General features: G+C 37.1%; 1 protein-coding gene across 4 annotated transcripts in view; it reads left to right on the forward strand.

Moving 5' to 3' along the window:
- The window catches only part of LINGO2 (leucine rich repeat and Ig domain containing 2), a 1,205,266-nt gene that overhangs the window by 235,962 nt on the left and 951,660 nt on the right, over positions 1 to 17,644 (forward strand). For all 4 annotated transcript variants that reach the window (XM_059924622.1, XM_059924625.1, XM_059924624.1 and 1 more), the window contains one exon: positions 14,805 to 14,901. The gene's annotated coding sequence lies outside the window, so the exon portion shown is untranslated. The remainder of the gene's footprint in view (positions 1 to 14,804; positions 14,902 to 17,644) is intronic.

The raw sequence follows: 17,644 nt of genomic DNA on the forward strand, positions 1-17,644 counted from the left end.
ATAATAGTATCTCAGAACTTTGTAGGTGAATGGCTGAATATGAGATAATACAAAAGCACATAACAGGCCCTCAATAAAAAGCAATTCTGTTTGTTCCAGTTGTTAGTGTTATTATGACCATATTGTGTCTTCTTTGTAGACCAATAATTATATGTTCTTTTTTCCCCCGACTTCCTCCAAGATTTTTAGTGCATTTATTTTAACCACTTGAAAAAATCCTAGGGGCAAGAAGCTATTGCCTTCTCAAGTTGGGACAACAAGTAATTATTTTTTCTAAAATAGCAGATTTAGGACTTCTCTGGTGGTCCAGTGGTTAAGACTCCACTCTTCCAATGCAGGGGACGCAGGTTCGATCCCTGGTCAGGGAACTCTTCAGATCCCACATGCTGCATGGCGTGGCCAAAAAAAAAAAAAGAAAGAAAATAATAGACTTATATATGGCAGATAAGTTACGTAAATATGATTACTGTTGCATTTCTAGAACATTATGAGAAAACTATGTTTTAGATGATGGAACCTATGCACTTTGGTTATGATTGGAAAACTTCTATTCAATCTACATGTCCAGATAAACTGACATGTTTTCACTTTGCTTCATGAGCAAAGTGCTTCATGAGCTAGATATTGCCATTGGTAATACCCCAATGTTCTCCTGTGAAATCCTATGGTCTGTGTGGGCTTCAAATGCCTAGAATACTTTAAAGTTCTCAAATGAATGTTAAGTTTCAAAATGGCCAATGAAGTGTCTTCCTTATCCTAGAAGAATTTTCTTCACTTGGCTTCCAGGACCCCAGACTCTCCAGTGACCAGTCACATCAGCCGGGTCTTTTTAGTCTCTTTTCCTCACTCTTTCTTTCCTCTGGACCTCCTAACATTGATGTGTCCTCAGGCTTAGTACTAGGACCTCTTCTCTTCTGTTCCCTTTTCTTTTTTTCTTTTCCCTTCCCTCTCCTCCCCTTCCCTTTCCTTCTCTTTTCTTCTTACCGACACTGATTTCCTCAGTGAGCACATCACATGTCATTTTAAGAAATCCCAAGTATAGGCTGATGACTCATAAATATATATCTCTAGCTCAAAATATCCCCTAATTTCCATATTTCTATATTCAGCTGCCTACTTAAAATGTCCAATAGACATCCCAATCTCATTGTATAAAAACATGAGCTTTCAAGTTTCTAAACACAAAAATAAGAAAGAAAAGGAAAAAAAAAAATCCTGCTTTACATACTGTTCACTTCATCTCATTTAATGGCATCTCCACTCATGGTTGCTCCAGTTCAAAATCCTCAGAATTATTCTTGAATCTTCTTTCTCCTTTATACCTCCATCAGTTCATTAGCAAATTCATCTAGCTCTTCTTTGAAAACATATCTGAAAGCCAATCATTTCTCATTATCACTACTGCTACTACCCTGTGTCCTCCCCTGGATTATTACAGCAGCCTCTGACTGGTCTTCCTGCTTCTAACTTTGCCTCTTTATATACTTTTCTCAACATAAAAGCCAGAGTAATTTTGTTAAATCTCAAACCAATCAGCTCAAAACCATCTAATGGCTCTTCATTTCTCTCGGGTCAAAAGCTAAAGACCTATGATACTATTACCTTTTAGACTTTACTTCAACTTTTATTCCTCTTGCTGACTCTACTTCATCCTCAATTGCCAGCACTGGGTACACTGCCCGTCTCTGCATTTGCTGTGACTTTTGCTTGGAATCATTCCTCAGGTATCCTTCCTTCCTTTGAAGACTTTGTTCAAATGTTACCTTTTCAGTGAGGCGTACCCTGGCCACTCTATATAAAACTGACTCTTGGGACTTCCAATATTCCTCAATCTGCTTTTACCATAGTGTTGATCTTCTTCTACTGTGCAACTACTTTCCTAATATGTTATGTTTACTATAATTTATTTATATTCCCCCACTAATATGTGATCTCCACAAGAGCAGGTATTTTTGTCTTTTTTCACAGAAGAATAAAATCCACGTATAACTCTTGAATAAATGAAAGAATGCATATGTTATATCCTTGTGCTGCCATATCCTCTTCCATTTCTGACTTCTGACAAGAATCACTTGTGTTCCCTTGGGACAACATGTCTACAGAAAAATGTTACTCACAGGCATACCCCTTAATTACACTGTGTTCTGGTTTGATAATAATAAAGACATGATTGCCATGTCTATTTTTTTCAAGGTATCATCAGCTTTACTAAAATTGTGCTTTAAAAGTCAAAATTAATGCAAGTACCAAGAAACATAATGATAATGCATATATTCTCTATTTTGAAAATGAAACTAGTTACAGAATCATAAGGACATGAAGTTTTATACCTAAAAAGGATTTCTGAGATCTAATCCATTCCCTGAATTTATACTTAGAGAAGTCTAACTCATCCAGAAGTTGTATTTTACCTGCCTATTATATGCTAGGCCCTGTCATGGGCTTTGGAAGTACAAAAGTGAGTGTGACATTATTTTTTACCTTCAATAAACTTCTAGTCTTGTAGGCAGGATACGTAAATAAACATTAATTTCATTACAATGTGATTTCTACTTTAATAGGCCTGCTTGAGATTTAGCCTTGGAAAAGTCATTTGGGACCAACTGTGCTTCTTCATCTCCTATTTCACTGTAACAGGATGAAAGAGGAACCAGGCTTTATAACAAAGGAAAAGGAGGGTCAGCCCAACCCCTCTAGTATTTGCAAGGGAGTATCTTCATAGAGCAAAAAGTCAGCATGTCTGTTTTCTTTAAGTATAAAAGATTTTTTTCCTTCAGTTAACCATTTATCAATTGCACAGCTGCTCTGTGATATATGGTGTATCTGTTAAATGTTGCAAATTAGTCTGATCTTATCATATTCTTACTGATTTTTATTAGTCCATTACATTGTTTACATAAAAGTATGACAGAAAATGCTATTTTGGGTTGTCAAAGTAGTACAAACTTGAGAGTTTAATCCAGCGTTCAATTGGGTGAATGTGACTTCACTAACACATTTATATTACTTTCATAAAGCAAAGCAGTGTATACTTAAATTAATTTAAGGGTTTTGATAAAGCTTTCTTACTAAAACTTATTGGAAAATGTTGCACAAGTTGCATAAGTCTTCTTTAATTTTCTCTCTCTCTCTCTCTTGCCTTGTCTTTCTCTCTCTTTTAGATAGTTAACAAAGAAGAAACATTGTATGCCACACATCTTACATTTTGAGTGATATGAAAACAGCTGTTCCCTTCATGTCTATCAGAAATAAATCCTAACCCTGTCTGAAAGGACTGTGTACATGCATTATAAGCTTCTTCTCTTAGGCCTCCACAGTCAACTCAGACTAACAGTCGATCTTATTGCCAAGGGGAATAGAAGGTGATAAAGCATAACTGGATGTTGTAGGGGGTGAGGAGTCAGGAATTAAATAGTAATCCTGTGACCGGCCATGCAACTGGCTTCTCTCTCTGAAGAAAAAGGTGACTGAAATGTAGAGGAATGCCCCAGGTCGCCTCTGGTTTCATCATCCTCACACTGACTTCCAGAAATGAAGCAAGAATTCTTTCCTTCTGCTTCACTTTTCCCATTTTCCTCAGTCCCCTAGGAACTGGTTCTTGGCTTAGTGGTGGAATAGTTTCTATCCTCCATCACTGACTTTCCCTTCAATATTCCTTCAGTTAATTTCTTTAGGCTCTAATTCATGCCGTTTTCCTAATCCAGTAAAAAAATAATTATTTGGGAACCATGATAGGTATAAGAACTAGGCTAAGCCTCAACTTGGAGTGTGAAATTAGGGCACCGAGTTTTCCGTGCAGATTTGCACAAGGCAAGTGGGAACAGGACCTGACTCTGGGGGCTCATGTAATAGAAGATTTTCATTGTGAGGTGGTGGGCGTTGGAGACAAAGTCCAGCCCCACAGCAAGAAGGCTCTATGGCCATGGGCAAAGTTCTCCCTGAGCCTCATTTTTTTCTTTTGTAAAATGGGTAAAATCTTGAGGGATAATGCTTATAACAAGCGTTGGGCATATACTCAGCTCCCAATATGTGTTAGTTCCTGTGTTCCTTAAGGTCAAGGGGAGACTCAATTTAATGCATCAGTAAGTGAGTATAGTTTAAAGTATGCCCCTCTCTAGATAAAGGGAAGGACAATGTAGTCCAAATAAACTACATTGTCCTTCCCTTTATCTAGAGAGGGGCATACTTTTTTTTTTTTAATAATTTTTTTTTTTAACTTTGGGTTTATTTATTTATTTATTTATTTATTTATTTATGGTTGTGTTGGGTCTTCGTTTCTGTGCGAGGGCTTTCTCTAGTTGCGGCAAGTGGGGGCCACTCTTCATCGCGGTGCGTGGGCCTCTCATTATCGCGGCCTTAGAGAGGGGCATACTTTTAACTATACTCAATGTAGTTTATTTATTTTTCTTCTCATATAGTTATGCTTTTGACTCTTATTTAATAATTCTTAAGTCTGAAAGCAGTTCATCCTAAGGATTCCTCATTACCTTTACAAAATACATTAAACTCTCTCCTGGGAAGCAGTGTGGTATACTGGAAAACACACACACACACATACACACCCATACACAACACACACCCTCAGTGCTACAAGTCATGATACTTAGATTTTTTTAACCCTAATTCTGTTACATACAAAGTGATTTAAGTTACCAAGTCACTTGATATCTCCATGCATCAGTTTATTTATTAAATAAGAATGATACTATGCACTTCACACAGTGATTGTGAGGATTAATATATCATCAGCACGCGGTGGCTACTCATTTAAATGCTGGTTTTGACTCCAACCTCGCTTTACGTAGAAAAAAATCTCCTCTGCCTACCTGGCAAGGTTGATATGCAGATCATATTAGTTACATGTATGGAAGCATTTGGAGAAGAGTCTGCATCTAAGGAATAGGAACAGCATGATTATTATGAATCGTGCATGTGATCCTCTAACCATTTGTTCATAGTCTTTCAAAGGCAAAGGGGCCTTGATTCTTATGCCGCTTCTCAACCTCCCTTGTACTTTTTTCTTAAACTACTTTCCATGCTCTAGTCATTGTATTCGACCTCTTGATTTCACAGGATAAGAACATTCAGCAGAAGTTTGAGAGGAAATAAACTTTCATTCTCAGCTTTTATGTCAAGAAGGCTTTAAGGCTTTACCAATCAACTTCCTCTGGCCAGACTCTGGAGAAGATGCTGTAAGAGGGGTTTCCATCTATACAGAGATTACCTAAATCAATAAATTTAGGTAATTTATTTACCTAAATCTGTGGAGTTGAGTTCCTATAGGCACACAGTGGGATAAAGCTGGGAGTCAATCAAACTGGCTTTGGAAGCTTTCAAGTTTTGTTTCACACAAACATCCTGTCTAGAGAAATTTATACTTAAATTTCCTGCATATAACCCTTATGAAGATGAGTTCATGCCTGAGAATTACTTTGTCACATGGATATATTCATTTATACTTATATTTATGTTTATTTACAGGGTTTTTTTTTCTTGTATGTTGTTACTTCTTGTTTGATCAGGGGAGGGTGATTATTACTTCCAGTTGGTAAGGACATTGCATAAAGGTAAAAGTTATTTTAAGGTGATACAAACCAAACAAAGAAGCTCAAGTGATTAACAAAGAAATAGTGGGCTTCCCTGGTGGCGCAGTGGTTGAGAATCTGCCTGCTAATGCAGGGGACACGGGTTCGAGTCCTGGTCTGGGAGGATCCCAAATGCCACGGAGCAACTGGCCCTGTGAGTCACAATTACTGAGCCTGCGCGTCTGGAGCCTGTGCTCCGCAACAAGAGAGGCCGCGATAGTGAGAGGCCCGCGCACCGCGATGAAGAGTGCCCCCACTTGCCGCAACTAGAGAAAGCCCTCGCACAGAGATGAAGACCCAACACAGCCAAAAATAAATAAATAAATTAAAAAAAAAAAATAGTGGCTGAGTAGTTCTCATTAATTGGAGTAACTCTAGCTTAAGCAGGAAAACCTGCTGCTTTGACCTCCACATTATTTTTTAATGTACATTTACAAATTTTCTGTCTATAGGAAGAATGGTATAGTAGTAGTAATTAAGTCATCTCATTACAAAACTTGCCATGATACAGAATCATGATTCTGAACACTAATGCTCATTGTCTAGTGATTTAAATATGTAAGAAGTTGGAATGAGTATTTCCCATGCTTGAGTATACTTTGGAATTTGCTTTCCTTTTGATATTTTCTTGAAATCAAATCTTGATATTAGTTTGTTTCCTTGGAGAGGAAGAGGGCAAGAGATATTCATGTTCTCATTAATTGATTTTGATGTTCTGATTTCAACACTCTGGTTTGAATACAAATATTCAGGTCATAATTTTATGTAAATATTTTATTATTGACTTTTCACTTACAGGCAAAGAAATACTAAGTTAACTCTTGAATTCTTATCTTAAATAATGATTTAATTAAATAGAATCTGAAATCTACTTTCTCATTGGGTTGAAACTCTTGACAATTTTGCTCTTCAACTGTTTTTGGTGCACAAAATGAAAATTTATCTCCAAAAGAGACATGTGGTTTAGCTGTCTTATACTCTGTTTTTAAAATTTGTATTCCTTATAATCTTGGTCTGTTCAGGCTTACTATAACAAAATGCTATAAACTGAGTGGCTTACAAACAATAGAAATGTATTTCTCATAGTTCTGAAGGTTGTGATGTCCAAGATAATGGTGCCAACAGATTCGGTGTCAGGTGAGAGCTCATTTCCTCATTGATGGCCACCTTCTCACTGCAACCTTACCTGGAGGAAGGGACTAGGGACCTCTGTGGGGTCTGTTTTATAAGGGCACTAATCCCATTCATGAAGGCCTACTCTCAAAAGCTAATCACCTCCCAAAGGTCCCACCTCCTAATACCATCACTTTCAGTGTTTGGATTTCAGCACATGAATTTTGAAGGAACACAAACATTCAGACCATGGTATTGATCATTAGTGGGAAGCTCAGTTAAGACATCAATGTTATCGAGAAATAAAAGTCCCGAAACTGCACTAGAAGTATTTTCTTCTTTCCGTTGCATCCTGCCGTTACCCCAGACCACTCCATGTGTATAGTTCATAACACCTCTACTCAATTTACCTGAAATTCAACTTCTTACCTTTTTCACTAAAACTACTAACTTTCCTCGAATCCAACCCTCTTGTTACTATCTTGATTCAGGCCCCCAAGATGTCTCTTTTGGTCTGTTGCAAGTTTTCCTAACTAGTTTTCTTGCCTCTACAATGATCTATTTAAACCAACATTCTCACCAGGTCACTCCTTGCTTAAACCTCCTCAATGGTTTATCATTCCTAGAGAATAAAGTCCCAGTTCCTTAATAGAGTATATCAGGTTCTCAGTGATCTTGCCCTGCCTATCTATCTTTCACATCTTTCTTATCTGAAACTAGCTGAGAAAAACAGAACTGCTTAGAAGTTTCCATGTGAATCATGATGCATCTTGCCTCAAGTTTTTTGCTAAAATTCTCGCTCTGGGAAAGTCTCCCTATACCTTTATCCTTAGCCAGCTCCTGTTTAGATTTTAAGGCTGGGCTCACACTCCACTGTAGGAAGTTTTCCTTGGCGTATTTCCTCTGCTATTCCCAGATGCTGACAGCTGGGTTAGGTGCCCCTTTCTATTCTCCAGTAATGAGACTGTGCACTTCCATATAATTTCTAAACTGAGTGTTGTATCTCATGAATTGTCCTTCACTGTGTGAGCTCTTTGAAATGATTTATTTATCTTTACATCTCTAGCACCGGGCAGAGTATCTGTACAGAGTAGATGCTGAATAAATTTGTTGACTGTATGAAGATAATAATGTGAATGTCCCTAGGAAACCTTCAAATGTGTTTGGATCACATTTATTCATCCATTACATACATGTACTCCAGAAAGGATTTCTGTGTGGGATAGAACATGGGATTAGCAGCACCCACTTTCCTTTGGAATTTCAGATTCCTTGATTTTTCTTTTTTTAAATAAATTTATTTATTTATTTATTTTTGGCTGTGTTGGGTCTTCGTTTCTGTGCGAGGGCTTTCTCCAGTTGCGGCGAGCGGGGGCCACTCTTCATCGCAGTGCGCGGGCCTCTCACTGTCGCGGCTTCTCCCGTTGCGGAGCACAGACTCCAGATGCTCAGGCTCAGTAGTTGTGGCTCACGGGCCCAGTTGCTCCGCGGCATGTGGGATCTTCCCAGACCAGGGCACGAACCCGTGTCCCCTGCATTGACAGGCAGATTCTTAACCACTGCACCACCAGGGAAGCCCCCAGATACCTTGATTTTCCCCAAATTGGAGGTGTGGAAGCAGATAAGGGGTGAGAATACTGGCCTTTACCCATACAGGCTTAAGAGTTTTAATTATCTGTAACATTACTTAAGGGTATTATAATAAATGTAGATTTTTTTACATTTATAGCAAATGGGATAATTAGGATTTACTGATACTAAGGTAGAATTTGGTATAATCCTGACTCATTATTGAAAAGGTTATGATAACATCATAACAATAATAATCCATTATAGTTTCCTCTATCCCTGTCATCTAGGTCAGTGCCATGATCAATCCATAGGCATTTATGAGTCATTTTTATGTGCCTAGGACAGTGCCAGGAGTTCAAGTGAGTAAAATTCCAGGATTAGGCTTGAGCATGATCTCATGAATGAGTGGGTAAATCATTTTAAGGGAAGTAAATAGAGTGTGTTTAGGATTAATGTAAGATAAGATGTAAAGTAAGATAAGGAGGATTGGCTACACCAAGGAATGTTTAAAAGACTTGACAGATAATTAAAATGATGTGACACAACAACGAAAATTCTTATAATGAAATATAAAAAGAATAGGATACAAAATTATATATAATGGGTGGATAGATATGTGATAAAAATATAGTAAAATGTTAATGGTAAAATGTAGTTATTGGCATGTGGATGTTTACTGTAAAATTCTTTAACTTTTCTCTGTGTTTGAAACCTTTCATACGAAAATATTTGAAAATTTGCATGCACATGATAATTTCAGCTATATACTAAGCATAGGTGAAAGAAAAACTGGAAGGAAATGGCACGAATGGGTATTTGTGCCAATTAAAATATTAGACATTTATTTTTCTTGGTTTTTATAATTTAAGAACATTTAAAAGTAAATGCAAAAAGGTTTTAACTGAGTTTGATTCAGAAATAAGAAATTCTTGATCAAAATATAGGAGAGTGAAAACCTAGACATTTACTACCTGCATGATCCTGGATGAATATTTAGTCTTAAATTTTCTAAACCTCAGTTTCATCTTTAGTAAATTGTGAATAAAAATACTACCAACTTCCTGAGGCTGTCATGAGGATTGAATATTTTTATAGGCACAGTGCGTAAGATAGGGCTTTGTACCTGGTAAATATTGGCTAATATTGTTAAGAAATGGACATTTTAGGAAATAATTACTATACAGATAGCTCCCTCCACCCTAGCATTGTGCATGTTTAGTAGATGATGCACTCTTTAATCCTTGGAACCAGATGTTCTTTTTTTTTTTTTAATGAACTGTATTTTTTCTTAAAGCTTGTTAAGTATTTTGAAGAGCTTGGGAAAGAGATGCCAAAGCAGCATCAGAAGTAATGGTAGAGAGATAGCAGCCCTTGGGGAAAGTCAGAAGTAGCATTAAGTTTTCCACGGAGCACCCTTTGATCCTGTTGGTTTAGAGAACAAAACAGACGTTCCTTGCTCTTTGCCTATTACCACTCCCTGGGGAAAGAACCTGATCAGGAATGAGACATAGAAAAGCAAAGTACAGAAAACGAGGCATCTCTTGAGGTTCAGTGGCAGGTTTTTGTGCTGTGATTTCTTCACCTTGAGCGACGGCTTGAGTCCGTGTAAATTCAGCACAGAGCTCTCCATGCAGTTGTTTATACCTCCAATGTACAGACTTTTCATTACAGAAGGCTCATTTTCCCTTTCTGGGCCATGTTTACACTGAGATGATAAATAGTTCCACCGGGGTTGATGGAGGTTCTAAGATTATAAACTGTGGTTTAAATACGTATCCTATCTTTTCCTGAGCCCAGAGGAAAGGATATGGGTGATTGCTTTGATTCATTTACTCCTTTTTTAATAAACATGCAAGGTACGATAATGGGCTATCTTTTATGGATTGCTTTACAAGGATTCCCTGGCTATGAAATCCTGAACCAGATATATCCCAAACGCAGAAATCTGCCAGGGGCAGGGATTGGGCTCAGAGTCCTCATTTGGCTGTTGGGAGCTAGAAAGCCAAGGGCTGTCTTCCAGGATGAGGAAATGAGGAAGGGGAAGATAGACCTACATTGTAGGTCCTGCATTGTAGCGCTCAGTTCCATTCTTGCCACAGACCGGACTCCTGCTGGGGATCGTACGGTTGTCAGATTGGAATGCCACCTAAAGAATTATACCTGCCCCAGTTATACCTACCTTGACAGTATATAGTTGGGTTTGTGATATTAGCAGTATCAGAACACTTCCTAGCCAATAGATCTGAGTATAATCTTTCTCATTTTCTGATTTCATGGCTTTCCTTAAAGACAAATATGCTGCTTCCTCCATCTCTGTATACCTGAAGATTAGTGATTGACGTGTGATGAATATTACATAAAGGTGTGCTATGTTAATGAATACATGAATGAATGAAGGGATTAATAAATGTTTCAGTTATTACATCAACATATTCTAGAAATACAGGCTGTTCTGATAATTCAGCTATCATTATTTTACATAAAAATGCTTTGGAGTACTGAATTTAAAAGTCCTCTTCTTGTGATCCATTTATAAGTTAGATTTACCTATATATTTTTGGAAATAACAGTTTCCAATTATGAATGCAATATATGCCTATTACCAAAAGAAGGTCACATTAAATATCTTTAAAATGACAATTGTATTTTTTCCTGTATCTACAGATGACTACAGTTAACATTTTGGGATACTTCTATACTTTCTTCTATAATTTATACACACACGCAGACATTTTAAGTAACATAATTTTCTAAGTAATGAATGTGCCATGATTCATTTTAACCAGTCCCTTATTGATGAACACTTAAATTGTTTCTACTTTTTGACTGTCTTTTATAATTAAAAATAAATATGATTTTAGTCAAATTTCTGCATATATCAAGGATATATTCATTAAAGCAGAATTTCTATGTACTTTTTTCTTCTAAAAAGAATGTTTCTCTTACTTTTGAGTCTGATTTTTTTTTAAATTTTTTAATTTAATTTTATTTATTTTTTTATACAGCAGGTTCTTATTAGTCATCAATTTTATACACATCAGTGTATACATGTCAATCCCAATCTCCCAATTCATCACACCACCCCCCCACCCCCACCACTTTCCCCCCTTGGTGTCCATACGTTTGTTCTCTACATCTGTGTCTCAGTTTCTGCCCTGCAAACTGGTTCATCTGTACCATTTTTCTAGGTTCCACATATATGTGTTAATATACGATATTTGTTTTTCTCTTTCTGCCTTACTTCACTCTGTATGACAGTCTCTAGATCCATCCACGTCTCTACAAATGACCCAATTTCGTTCCTTTTTATGGCTGAGTAATATTCCATTGTATATATGTACCACATCTTGAGTCTGATTATTTTGAAGAATCTAATTCACTTATGCTGAATATCTTAATACCAGCATTAAAGATTTAAAATGCAGTTGTTGCAAAATTTAACATTGAAAATATCCCTGGAGGAGCATTTCTGTTATTATCTTTAAGATGTACACTATATTTACCCACATGGTTATTGCCATCACATAATTTCAGCTTTTAGAGTTTGGTATATATTAAAAGTCTGAGGTCTAACATTCAAAATGTCTTTTATGTTTCACTACTCTAGATGACATATACTCTTTCAGGTTTTGAAAGTTGCCATAAAGCAGTAGCCATTTGTAAATAAATTGTCACAGAACTCTGCTGCTGTTCAAAATTTGACAGAAGTGGACTAGGAAACTAATTGTTCATACATATATGTGTGTGTGTATATATATGTGTGAAAGCATAGAAAATATCAAGATAAGTATAATAGACTGAATTTTGGGATTCTTTGTTCAGTGTGTGTGTGTGAGAGAGGGACAGAGAAGAAAGGAGGGAAGGGGGGAGAAGGGAACAAATATGAATATGAATAATGTGGAAATTTAATTCCCTGAATTCCTTGTCTCTTGAGGCATTTTTGCCCTTTTGGTTCTCCTACTAGATATCTCTTCTTCTCTTTTATTTTGTTCACATCTTTTACTCTTAAATTTACTCCAATCCTTCTATTCCCATCTATCCACAGTTTTTTAATTATTCTACTGGCATCTAGAACTAATAACATGGTAAGGGAAATAGCGATGCCTGGAAGTCTGTATATCAGGTCAGATCTACCTGGTATTTTTAAAAGCATTCTCCTCACACAGGAGAGTCTGTAGGCATTCTATAAGGCATCTGCACCTCTCTCTCCAGTGCCTCAGGAGATCTTTCTCGGTTCCCCCTGCTGCCCTTTCAAACCTACTTTGCTGTTATTGTACTTCCTTTGCTCCCATTGTCTGAACTCATTTGTTGTCTTCTTGCCTGGATCTTTTGGGTAGATGCTTTGCTCATAATTACAGTCTGGTTCTTATTGCAGGTTCACCATTAAACATAATCTTGAGATTTTCCTCAGCTCTACATCCTACCACTGAGGTTAATTACATCACAATGTTTAGGCACAACTGTAGTTCCCAGGACTCAACCCATATTAAATGCAGAGAGTTCGGACAGATTACGTGACATGAGCCTCAATGTTCGGTCTTTTTTTTTTTTTTGCTACGATTGCATTGTATCAAAAATTATTAGCAATGGAGTGGCATCTTTAAGAATTTAGACTTTGGAATCAGGGAAACCTAGATCTGATTACAAGATCTGCCGCTTAAAAGCGGCATATTTCTTGGAGGTGGTGCTATGCAACCAGTGATAGTATCTGAGGAGCTCAGTGGACAGGCCTTAGGGCACACAAACTCAAGATCTCTCAGGAGGGGATGCCAGCAGCCCACTGCTGGCACCTCTGAGAGGACAGAATGAGCCGGTTCTGGAAGGCCTTGAAAAATCTGTGGACAGAAGCTACCTTCTGCTAACAAAGTAGAGAATGATTGCTAAGGCAATGCTGGAAGCAAATGAACATGAAGTAGTAAGTCCCTTTTGCCCTTTCTCTTGCCCCCCAAGCTCTTCCCAATGCCTAACAGGAAGTCAGCTGGCAAAAGAGGGATGTGGTGTGCAGAGACCCAGCCCTGAAATCTCAATGCAAACTACAGGAGCTTGTCTGGGGGCTATGAGACAATAGCTTAAAAACTGACAACATTCTTACCAGGCCTCTTTTGAGAGGGAAATTAGAGCAGCCTTCTTTGTTCAAAATCTGTGAAGTGAACCTGTCAAGAGGACTTGAGGCATCAGTATTATTTGATGGACCCAGTAGACTCATTTTCTAGTTTTTGGGAAAAGAGACTCACTTGTTCCATCCAGTGCAATTGTAATTACTATTTTTGCAGAAAGAGAAGTCTGGGAAGCCACCAGGAGAGTGAAGCAACACAATTTGTTCTAAAGTGACTAATTTAAAGTTGATCACTATGACATGCCTCCTTAAGCTTGAGATGTTTCACACAATCAGGTTTTCAGTATTTTCATTAGTGTGATTTGCATAACCAAGATTTTATTGAATTTTTTGTAGAGGGTTCTATTGTAATGAAACCAACATAGCTATTAAAAGGATAGACCTGGGCTGATGAATAAATGTGATTTCATTGTATTTTATGTGATTGCACTGTAATTTCTTGCAGTAAATTTGACTTCTAAGGTATGTGTGTGTGTCCGTGTGTTTGTGTGTGTGTGTGTGTGTGAGAGAGAGAGAGAGAGAGAATGAGAGAGAGAAAGAGAGAGAAAGGTATATAAGAATAGGGACCATTAAAATTGCCAAATTTTTTTTGACACAGCATAATACCGTGTGAATTTATAAATGAGGTTTCAGTTTGCAAAATGTCAAAGCTAGAATATATATATATACACACATACACATAAACATATATATATGTGTATACATATATAAAGTTATATGTTTTTCATAATAATTAAAGTGATTAAGGACAATGAATATGTTTCAATATTATATGATGGTTTTATTTTATGCATTCATCTTTTATCTTTTTTTTTTTTTTTTTGGCCGCACCACGCGGCTTGTGGGATCTTAGTTCCCCCACCAGGGATTGAACCCGTGCCCTCGGCAGTGAAAGCATGGAGTCTTAACCACTGGACAACCAGGGAATTCCCTGTATTCATCTTTTAGAAGGACATGCAGAAGCATCTTAAAAAGAGAAAAGCTATAACATTCAAATTACTTTTTTTCTTGCTATAACTTGATTGCTCTCATAGTTTCTCTTATCATTTATATGCTATTACTGATATTTAGATCATTTATTTTGAAACATTGAGTAAAAATACTCAGTTTGATGTGAAAATTATATCCCAATTATCATTTTCTAATATCTATTTAAGAATACCCATTGGCTTATACAAACAAATAGAATGAAATTCATTATCCAAAAATATAAGTAATATTGTCATCAGGGATGGATACATCAGATGGGATTGTGAATCTGCAGTCTAGAAATATGTATGTGAATTTTTTTCAGAATTAGAGCAAAAGCAGCCAGATGGAAATGACATGAGGAATTTGAGATGAATACTATTAGAAGGAGCTAAGTTTTATTTATTTTTTTACCATGTTCCCAAGAGTTTTTGTTTCATTTCATTTAGAGAATCCATTGGAGAATGTTTCAAGATGTAGAACCCTTATATGTGAAGTGTCCCAAATGAAGTTGGAGCATCCACATTGAAATTTCTTCGTGTTGTGGTAAGATGAAATGACTCTTAATATATTGGATTGGCCTTTGAAGAATGTGATGAGAAGTGTGTGTGTGTGTGTGTGTGTGTGTGTGTGTGTGTGTGTAAATAAAAGTTATGACGGTTTGTAACCCAGTACATAAGTTTGGGTTTCGAAAACGACTCTTTTTTATCATTTTGCCATGATTATTTTTTGGTGCCTTAAGAGGAGTGGAACACAATAGGGAACTCAAATTTGTTATCGTTAATTTCCTACTGTGTGTATGTATATTATTATTATTATTTTTTTAATTATTTATTTATTTTATTTATGGCTGTGTTAGGTCTTCTTTTCTGTGCGAGGGCTTTCTCTAGTTGCGGCAAGCGGGGGCCACTCTTCATCGCGGTGCACAGGCCTCTCACTATCGTGGCCTCTCTTGTTGCGGAGCACGGGCTCCAGACGCACAGGCTCAGTAGTTGTGGCTCAAGAGCCCAGTTGCTCTGCGGCATGTGGGATCTTCCCAGACCAGGGCTCGAACCCGTGTCCCTGCATTGGCAGGTGGATTCTTAACCACTGCGCCACCAGGGAAACCCTATATTATTATTTATATTAGTTATTAAGTCAACAGAACAGCCATAGGAAGTAGGTATTATTCTCACAGTGCAGATGTGGAAAATGGAAGTTCAGAGAAATTAAAACTTTGTCCAAGATGATGCAGCTAGTAAATGACACAAGAGTGATTTGATTCCCTGTTCTACTCTTTCTGCTGCCATGCTGCCTATAGCACTTGTGATAGGTGAGGAGCCAAAGGATTAACATAGGTGTTGAAGGCAAGACCCTCAAGTTTTAAACTGTTATTTAGAAAAGAGTCATAATTGCCTTCCCTCAAATAGAAAACCAAAGTGAAGGAATTTCTTTTATATTTTCACTACTCTTGAAAAGAGAAAGATTTCTGTAAGTCATTGACTAGTTACATAGATGATGGTGTTTCAAAGAAATTGAAAGTTATAGAAAAAATGACATGGAAAATGTGTGCTATAATCTTCCCATTCACCTTTGCTATTAAATGAAAATCTGTTGTAGGCTTCCTCTGAGCAAATACCCTCTCATGGCCGACAACATACTTTAATGGAAATGGTACCAATTCTTCCTTTACAGATAACTGGTATATGACTCAAGCAACTTGAGTCTCTTCCCTTTTCTGTTACTTATACTATGAGGTTGTTGCAAGATTGCCTTGAAATAAGAGGTAACATATGGAAAGCACCTGTAATTCTGCCTGGCACACTAAGATAGAATCCTTATCAAAGAATTGATGATGTAAAATCTATCAAAAATAATCTCTTATTTTGTTGTAGTTCAATCCATAAAGACTTGTAATTAAAGAAATGTTTGGGACTTCCCTGGTGGCGCGGTGGTTAAGAATTCGCCTCCCAATGCGGGGGACACGGTTTGATCCCTGGTCGGGGAACTAGATCCCACATGCACGCAACAACTAAGAGTTTGCATGCCACAACTAAGGAGCCAGCCGGCTGCAACTAAGGAGCCCACCAGCCTCAACTAAGACCTGGCACAACCAAAAATAAATAAATAAAATAAATAAAATTAAAAAAAAAAAAAGAAATATTTAATGTGTGAAAGATTCTCTCCATTCAACATTACTTAAAGTCAGGCTCAAATGTATTTTATTTAAATAGAATTGTTTAAGGTAATTGCAGATGGCTGATTGAAACCTTTAGAATTCCAGGACACTTTAGGTGCATTAATTTATAAATGGCAATACGCAGGCTCTTTTGTTCTAGGGATTAAGCAGTACCATTGGATTTAGTTGATCTCGCTTTCTTACCTAAAAATTTTCAAGCAAATTTTCCCTAGTAATTGCAAACTCATGCCCACTGTGTCCCTGTGAGTCATATTTGCTTGGGCTATTCAAAAGTGACACCTTGACAATCTATAAAGCCTCCTCTCATGACCTTCATGCTTTCAGAGTCTTGCTTGTGTGTTGGTAATGATCAGCAACGTTTCTGTGGGAACAGATGCCATTCCTGCAGTTGAAGATTACATTTTCACTTTGTATGTCGTGAAATGGAAAAATAAAACCAAACAACTTTCAATGTGAGATTCTGAGGAGAAGGCTTCAATCATCCTTGAGTTCCAATGTGTGTTTTCCCTCCTTTATAGTAGAGTAAGAACCTATAAAATTAATGAATGCAATGAAGGTCTTCGACTAGAATCTCCAACATAAGTAGACAAAGGCTCCTGTGGAGCACCATGGGAGGGGAATCTAGGCCATTCTTTACTTAAGCTATTTTCAATTAGTTTACATTCTGAAAACACCTGCCAAATTGTTCACATCCCTCCTATGCTGTATTACTTCTCAATTTAAGAGTTTTGCATTTGAACAGAGGCTGTTAAATAAATAATCCCAAATTCCCACTTTACATCCAGTTTTGGATTGAGTCAAGAATTTGTTGTTTCTAAGGGGTAGTGTTCTTTGCTTAGGCCCTCATTTCTTTTTGCTTTTTCTCTGTAATAGCATATATTTGCTTCATGTCTTGCTAACTTTAAGATAGTGATCAAGTTACTTAACCTCTTTTCATCTCAGTATTATTCATCCTGATATGAGGATCATAAGAATTATATTGCAGATGTTTTCAGTTTCACAAAGACTATGTGTAAATCACCTACTGCTTAGAACATTGTTGATGATTTTAAATGGCAGGTTTATATCTAGATCTGCTTGTAGGTTGGACAACATGACTCTCCCAAATAT

Source organism: Balaenoptera ricei, chromosome 6, assembly GCF_028023285.1.
Source record: "Balaenoptera ricei isolate mBalRic1 chromosome 6, mBalRic1.hap2, whole genome shotgun sequence".
In the NCBI taxonomy this organism is placed as follows: domain Eukaryota; kingdom Metazoa; phylum Chordata; class Mammalia; order Artiodactyla; family Balaenopteridae; genus Balaenoptera; species Balaenoptera ricei.